The following is a 7,793-nucleotide window of genomic DNA, read 5'->3' as shown; positions in this document are numbered from 1 at the left end:
CAATTAACCACCCCCAAAAGAGTCCCCCCGTCTTACATAATTCTACTTCCCGGAATGTTGTTTTCTTTCTCTTCCAGCATTACCAAATGGTGCACTTGACAGCTTTAATGTGTGTTTTACGTGCTGAGGAGTGGGGAGGGGGGCTGGGGATCCTCTGGGAAAATATAAAATCAAGAAGCTGCTGCAGCAGGCTGAATGCGGGCGGTGGGCGCGCTCCGCGGCAGGCAGGACAGCAGCTGGTCTCTGCTCCGGCCGGCCTAGGAGGCCAGGCGGGCCGGGGCGGCAGGATGCGGGGCGGGCCGGGACCTGCAGCCCGGCGCCAGGTATGCGGCCGCGGGCCAGGGCGCGCCGCGGCAGGTGCACCCAGCCAGGAGCCCGCAGGTGCAGTCGGGACATGCCCTGCGCTCCAGCCACGCGCTCCCCTCAGCCCTGAGCCTCCTCACTGTCTGCTGCGAGATTAGGGCTGCTGGTGGGCGGGTCGGGGAGAGGCTGGGGGGAGCCTCGGGTCTGGCAGCCTGGGGGGCAGGCGGCTGCCCCAGACAGGGGTGCTGGGGAGCGGGCGTGCGCGCGGGGGTCTGGGGGTGTGGGCCCGGGGTAGCTGCAGGCTCAGGGTCCTACCTGTGTCCTGCACCTGGAGAGCTTCCTTGCCCTCAGACCGTCACCCTTGGGCACCGGGAGTCCAAGTGTCCAGATACACTAGGGCCCTGACTCAGGCCTAGAAACTTGGGACTGCTAAAGGCCACCTGAATTCTCCTGGCAAGTCCCAACCTGACCTTGGACACACACAATGGTTCCTTTTTGAAAGCCCTCCTGGCCCGTCTCCTGAAGGCTGCTCCCAAGGTGTGTGAATCCTGACCCCTCTCTCTCTCTGCCTTCGTTCCATCCTGTGACAAGGTTTGGCATTTTCCACCAGTTATTGCTATGAAAATGGGAGACCGCACCCAGATCTCCACGTCCTGGGAGATCATTTAAAAATTAATCTCCAGATTCTGGCTATTGTAAAGTGCGCTGCAATGAACAAACAAGCGCAGATGCCCGAGAACAGATGACTGATTAAAGAAACTTTGGTACATTTACACAATGGAGTACTACGTAGCTGTTAGAAAAGACGAAGTCATGAAATTTACATGCAAGTGGTACTACATGGAAAGTATCACGTTAAGCGAAATGACTCAGAAAGAGAGGGATAGACATAGAAAGATTGCATTCACCGGGGGAACATAAAGTAAAAAATAGGAGACTAACACCCAAGAATGGTCCAGATTAGTACCAGGAATTTTGCTCCATGGCTTGGAGGCCAGCCACACATGCTAGGGGAAAAGGGAGCTCAGATAGAGAAGGGAGCACCAAATAAAGGTGTTGGGAGGATCCTCCCAGGATGGGAGAAGTATGCTGAAAGTAGACTATAGACCAAACATGATTGTCATTCATTGCCTCTTTTGCAAACCACAGCACCCCAAAGGAGAGAGAAAACAAAAGGGAATGCCTTGCCACAGAGGCAGGGTGGGATGTGGGGGGATGGGGGGTGGGAGGGATATTGGGACCCGTGGTGTTGGGAAATGGGCACTGGTGGAGGGATGGTTGTATTGATCATTGTATAATTGAAATCCAAGCACAAAAATTTGTAAGTCTACAATTGTACCTCATGGTGTCTCACTAATAAAAATTATATAAAAATAAATAAATAAAAATAATATATAAAGTAAATACAGAGAAACATGTCTGGGGAGTGACAGTGACAGATATTTACAATGATAAGAATTAAATTGAAATGTTTTCTAGTAAAAGTAAATAAAGAAAAATTAATCTCTATTGTGATTGTGTCTGTTAACCCACCCCTGTTGCACTGCAGGAGGCTGCAGTACCTGGCTGCAGGTGGGCACTGGGCTGCGACCTCCCACACAACCAGTGTCTTGTCACTTTATTTCTATTTGTCTGCTGTTTGTGTCATGCTTTCTTTGCCTGGAGGCCGTAAGAATGCAAATTCAGGGGCTGGAGTGATAGCACAGTGGGTAGGGCGTTTGTCTTGCATGTGGCTGACAAGGGTTCAATTCCCAGCATCCCATCTAGTCCCTGAGCACTGCCAGGAGTAATTCCTGAGTGCAACCAGGACCCCTGAGCATCGCCGGGTGTGACCCAAAAAGAAAAAAAAAAGAATGCAAATTCATGAATGAAGCAGACTCGTCAGGTTTTACTTCTGTAGGCATAACACAGTAAAATTTGGTACGTGCATAAGAACCTTTTCTATTGGGTCTTGATATTTTATGCCCAAGGAAGACTTTTTTCTTGAGAAAACTGAGAGATGGATCATCATTCTGTACCATATAATGGGGTAGCCCCATTCAGCATTTCAGGGCCCATTGCAGCCCCAAGAGTACACGGCTTCTTCAAAGCCAGATCAGGAGTCGAACACTCAAGGTTGTGGCATTACCATCACCCCTACTCTCTATGAGCATGAAGCAAAATTCAACATGAACTCTGAGAGGACAAAACGGCTTAACTAGGTGTAGGGCTAAGTATGCCTTCCTCCTGAGAATAACAGGAGCTGATGCAATGCTGTTACCTGTACCATCACATACCTGCAGAAAACGGAACCCAAAACAGACCCCAGCTGAGTAGGCATGGAGTCTGCTTTCACTTAAAGATCCCTCTACCGATAAACCTTAAAGCAAACTATGATAATCTGTTAAGACAGATACATTATTGTGAAACTTAAAAAATGAAACTATAAGATGATGTTTGATTTCTAGCTGACCTCTTGCTGTTTTACTAGTACAGTGATTCTACTGATCTCCAGTAGAATGATAAAGTGTAAAGGCTAAAGTGATAATGTTAAGAGTTTCAAAACTTCCTGGTTTTTAGTCCGTGAGGAACCAAAAAAATATATATTTACGTTAAAACAAGTCCACAGACAACAACACTGAAAAGATGAGATCTAAACTATGACCACTGGAACTTCTAATGTGCCTGTGAGCTTAACAGGTGGGGACGAGACGGGTTTGGGGTGAGGGGGGACACGGAAAACTTGGTGGAGGGTAGTGGACCCAGGCGGTGTTTAAACATCACAGGCTCAAATCTCAACCAGCAATAACTTTGTAAATCACAGTTATTTAAATAAATACAAAATTATTAAAAAATAAACTGTAAAGGCAACTCAACTGGGGGTGAAATGATACGGCTTGAGCTATTATGAGGAAAGACTCCCTGGCTAAGGCAGGTCTCGGCTGTGTTACTGTAAAGGGGTCCGTGCCTGCCCATTAGGAGAAGATCATGGCTCAGTACTTCTAAAATAAAGTCTGTCCCCTGACTCTGGGCACACGCAACACTGCTTTCAGAAGACAAGGGACTCGTGGGTTCCCCAGTAACTATCCACTAACCTCCCATACCTCCAAACTCTTCCAGAAACTGCCTCTCTTACACCTTCTGCTGCCCGACAAATGCCTCTTCCACTCTGAAATCCCCCTGGTCGAGTCAGGAAGTCTATTCTCCAAAACCCTGTTGTCTGGATATTAAAGCACTGTGCACACCTTTATTTTTATTTATCACTTTAGATTTCACTGAGGTAAGTGCCCGTAGTTCTCTGTAATGCCTTTATGGGACCTGTAACGATTCCTCGTTAAAGAGATGGCCACGAAACACACTTGTGGTATTTCTCAACTGGGGGCCATGGGCCCTACCTGTGAGCCCTGTATATTCCAAAGGGGCCATGGTGAAAACTCCAGAAATAGGGGAGCACAGATTATGACTCAGGGCCCAACTAGTAAGACATAGGGACATGGGAGGTGGGGTGCCCAGGAAGGAAATAAAGTCAGAAAAGCTTTGAGAAAGTACTACTCCAGTACCTGGGAGACAGTCCCTTACACACGAGAGGCAAACGCCCATTTAGATGCCCGCTGCATGCCTGCCTCATTACACACCAGTGTACGTGCCTTGCCCTGGACTTGGCTATCTTTCAAGAATCTCTTCCAAAATTTTAAAACTTTGAATAAAATCTTCCAATCTCTAGCTCTCAAACTTCGACTTTTTTCACTTTAACTTCCCTGTTGTAAACGCCTCCACTACAAGAATCTTTATATCTCTCCAACATTAACTCTCTGCATTGCTCTTACTTCTTTTTCTCTTCCAAAAATTCCTAGGCCCTCATTTCATCTCACTCGCTTTCATATATACCTGTCTCACTTCTGGCTTGGTCTCTTTCAAGAAACTCTCCCCAGAGAGATGTTACCAGTATATCGCTAGAGTCTCCTCTCTATAATTTCCATCTAACACACCGTTATACTCCAGAGAAGATCTTGAAAGACAAAATGTGTCTTCATTGGCATGCTCTATCAGTTACTGACTGTTGATCTCTCGGCTCGTGTGAAGATTTTATAAGAACTGTGCGAAATTTAGAGCTGAAGGACTTACAGAAAATAGAAAGATGTCTGTGTCTTTGGAATGTCAGAGAACTCCAGGAGAGTACTGCAGAGGCCTGGATAACATCAAAATGAATCAGGTCCTTCTCTATAAGCTAAATATGGGAAACCTCTGGCCACAGACATATGAGGAAGTATACCTCCAGTTTTCCCCTCTCGCTACAACATAAGACAACCACCAACTCTTAGCAGAGTCCCCCTCGCCCCAGTTCATCTTGGGTTTCCTACAGCTTAGGGTCAGTGTAAAGACTCGGAACAATAGGCATGCCACGGAGAAGAGTCATAGGTAATTCGGGAAACTTCCAAAGCATGAATCACTTCAGCACTTCTCGATTAAACATCTCATGAGTCCCTCCACCTCTCCTCTGTTGACTAAGCATCTGTATGTCCTTGAATATATATGTCGAGAGCCACTTTTCCATGACACATCCTCGATCCCAGATTTTTGTGTGCTTGTTTTGATTTTGGACCACACCTAGTGCCGCTACTCCTGGTTCTTGGCTCAGGTGACTCGGGGCAGTGCTGGAGGGATTGTAGATAGCTGAGGACTGATCCCAGACTCATCGATGAACAATAAACAAACTGAAATCCAAAGAGGATGGGCAGGATTCTCTCCTCCCTCTTTGGAACCCTGGTGATCTCTTTGTCTTTACCGCTAATCTAGCAGTTCTGCTGATTTAAGGGACTTCAGAGAGTTGTTCTCTTCACTGTCCTGGAATGCGTTCATCTTTCTGCATTGACTGGCACCGTATCTTTCATGTCACTCTGTTCAATAAATACTGATCGGTGGAATGATGAAAGAAAACAATGACAAGGGTGGAGAGGCAGCTTCTTCCAGGAAGCTGACAGCTGGAACTTCCAGTCAGGGGGCCCATCATTCCCCACTCATCCTGCTCACCAGGAGCACGAAATCCATTTCCCAAAGAGTAACTTTCTGAGTCAAGCTGTTGGCAAAGGAGGCTAAATCCGTGTCGTGGTAACTATAAGAGTTTTATTACGTGTGCAGCAATTTTATACTTGGAACATCACTTTTATGTCGGTGGCTTCATTTGATCTTTACAATCACCCTGGAAGGCGATTAGGGCCAATGTTGTGATTAGTGGGTGAATAAACTGAGGCCCAGAGCGGTCAGGAGACTCCAGAGGCAAAGCCTACAGAGAAGAGCAACGTTGGACAAGGTCACCGTGTGTGAACAGGGAGTTGGAACGGTTTAGTAGGAACAACAAATCCATAATGCAGCCAGACACAAGAGTGAATGGTCCAAGGAGAGTTCTAAGTCCCTCGGAGCACAGAGGAAGATGCAAAGTCCAGCTTCCCTGAGCAGTGTTGTCCACTCAGGAGAGATTTCTTCCCGAGGAGGCCTGATTCCACAGGGCCTGAGCACGCACTCGGGCATGCAGGCCTTCCCAAACGCTGCAGGTTGTGAGGGATGAAAGGAGCTTTGAATACGGGTGCTACAATAATTATGTTTGTTTTAATGGAGCCGTGCGGCTTCTGTTGTACTATGGTGCAAAGGCCTAATTATTCCAGCGCAGCCATTAGTTCCCACACAGCCCAGATGACAGCAGATGTTATAAAGATAGCATCTCTTGGCCCTTCGCCCACAAGACCGAGCCACAAGGACACTTCAAAAGCAGCAGTATCCCCTGCCAGGAGCATCCCACCACATGGCCGAGAACATCAGAGCACAAAGTTGACTGGAGACATCTGGAGGGGGAAAGGTCACGGCACCTCCCTCCTCCCACAGTGCGCAGGTAGAGGGGCCAGGCCTGCTGTCCAGGCCGCGGGAGACTGCGCCCACCACCGGCCGGCACACGCTGCAAGAGCGAGCATCAGGGCAGACGCCGGTGTCGGGAGCTCACTTCAAACCCACCGGGCTGAAAGGGGATCGTTCATCTGACTCGAGAACAAGGTGTACCCAGAAACCTGTCCAACTGCCTGCCGCCACCACCAGGAAAAAAATTCCATGTCGACCCAGCTGAATCTGTGTGGTATACGATTGCTCAAACCCGGGCACTCAGAGCAGGCACCAGCCTGCCTGCATTCTTCCTACCCCAGCCCTGTGAGTAACAGTTAGGAGAGCACAAAGGGCTTTAAAAAGTTCAAAGAAGAGAGAAAAAAAGTGGCTCTATCATTATCACCACCAAACTGCTGAATATTTAGACTCCTGTAAACTAAACGAACGAAAATGAGCAGAGAGATGAGTGTGGGTTATTTTTCTTCTGCATAAACCATTGCAAACTTTCCAAGAAGTGGAGTCCTGCAAGCATTGGATCTCGTGTTCACACACACACACACACACACACACACACACACACAGACCTGTACACACCCTTCTTGATTTAACTATGTAATCTTTCGTTGCCTGCCTTGGCATTCAGAGCCTCACGCAGGCAAGGCAAGTGCTGCACTGGTGGGTTACGTCCATGGCTCACCATCGCTGACTCTTTCATTAGCAATATACCTAGAACCAGAGGCCTAGAATTCTCCCCTTTTGACAGAGTTCTGCCATTTAGTTCTGAAACCACACCGATCTCTCCATTCTCATCTCACTTCCACCAGATCGCTATAAGACTCTCTCCAACAAAAATTGTTCCTTGGGGCTGCTGAGATGGGTCAAAGGGTAAGAGGGCATGATTCGAATGCAAAGGCCCCGGGGTTGATCCACCCCACACCCAAGCAACACAGGGTCAGTTGCCTGCTCCCCTGGGCCTCTCAAAATGTTTTACTCAGTTTAAAAAAATTGCACTGTTAAAGTTAGCAGTTTTAAAAAGGAAAAAATTATCTATCTTGTAATAATAAGGGGAAATTGCTCTGTCGCTGCTAGCACAGACTCTGTTCGAACAAAGCCGTGATTTGCCACTAGGTTGGGCCTTCCAGGGGAAAGCAGGAAGAGGGGAGAAGAGCTGAGATCCCGCACATCATGAAAAGTCAGATCTGATGAGCAATCTTTCAGTGAAAGAAAATCTAGTTAAGAGCGAGGGCAAAGAACTTGTTTCTTATTCAGAAAGAGGATGTCAACTTGAAAAACATTGTAAGACCTCCAGAGGGTTCTAGAAATATGTCAATTACAAACATAAACACATGCAGAAAAAAATACAAATCAATCAAAATATTAACCACAAAAAAATTATCAATGAGCAAAGTGGCCAGGACAAGCCCTTTACCGACTGAAATACAGGAAGGACAATAAGAAAGAATCTGACATATCAGAAAATATCTTGGGTTAGCACTTAAATACGATTCTAATACTGAGACAATAATGTGCCACGAAATCTCATACTTCTATCTATCCTGGTGGGATGCAACAGTGAGAAGAGCCAAAGGTCCTTATTTCAAACTGGAAAGTGGGTCCCAGAGGGCACCGGGCCTCTGCTA

The sequence above is a fragment of the Sorex fumeus genome, unplaced genomic scaffold (assembly GCF_029834395.1).
Source record: "Sorex fumeus unplaced genomic scaffold, SorFum_2.1 ptg000002l, whole genome shotgun sequence".
Lineage (NCBI taxonomy): Eukaryota > Metazoa > Chordata > Mammalia > Eulipotyphla > Soricidae > Sorex > Sorex fumeus.
The sequence above is the reverse complement of the archived record's forward strand: the minus strand, read 5'-3'. Positions refer to the sequence as shown.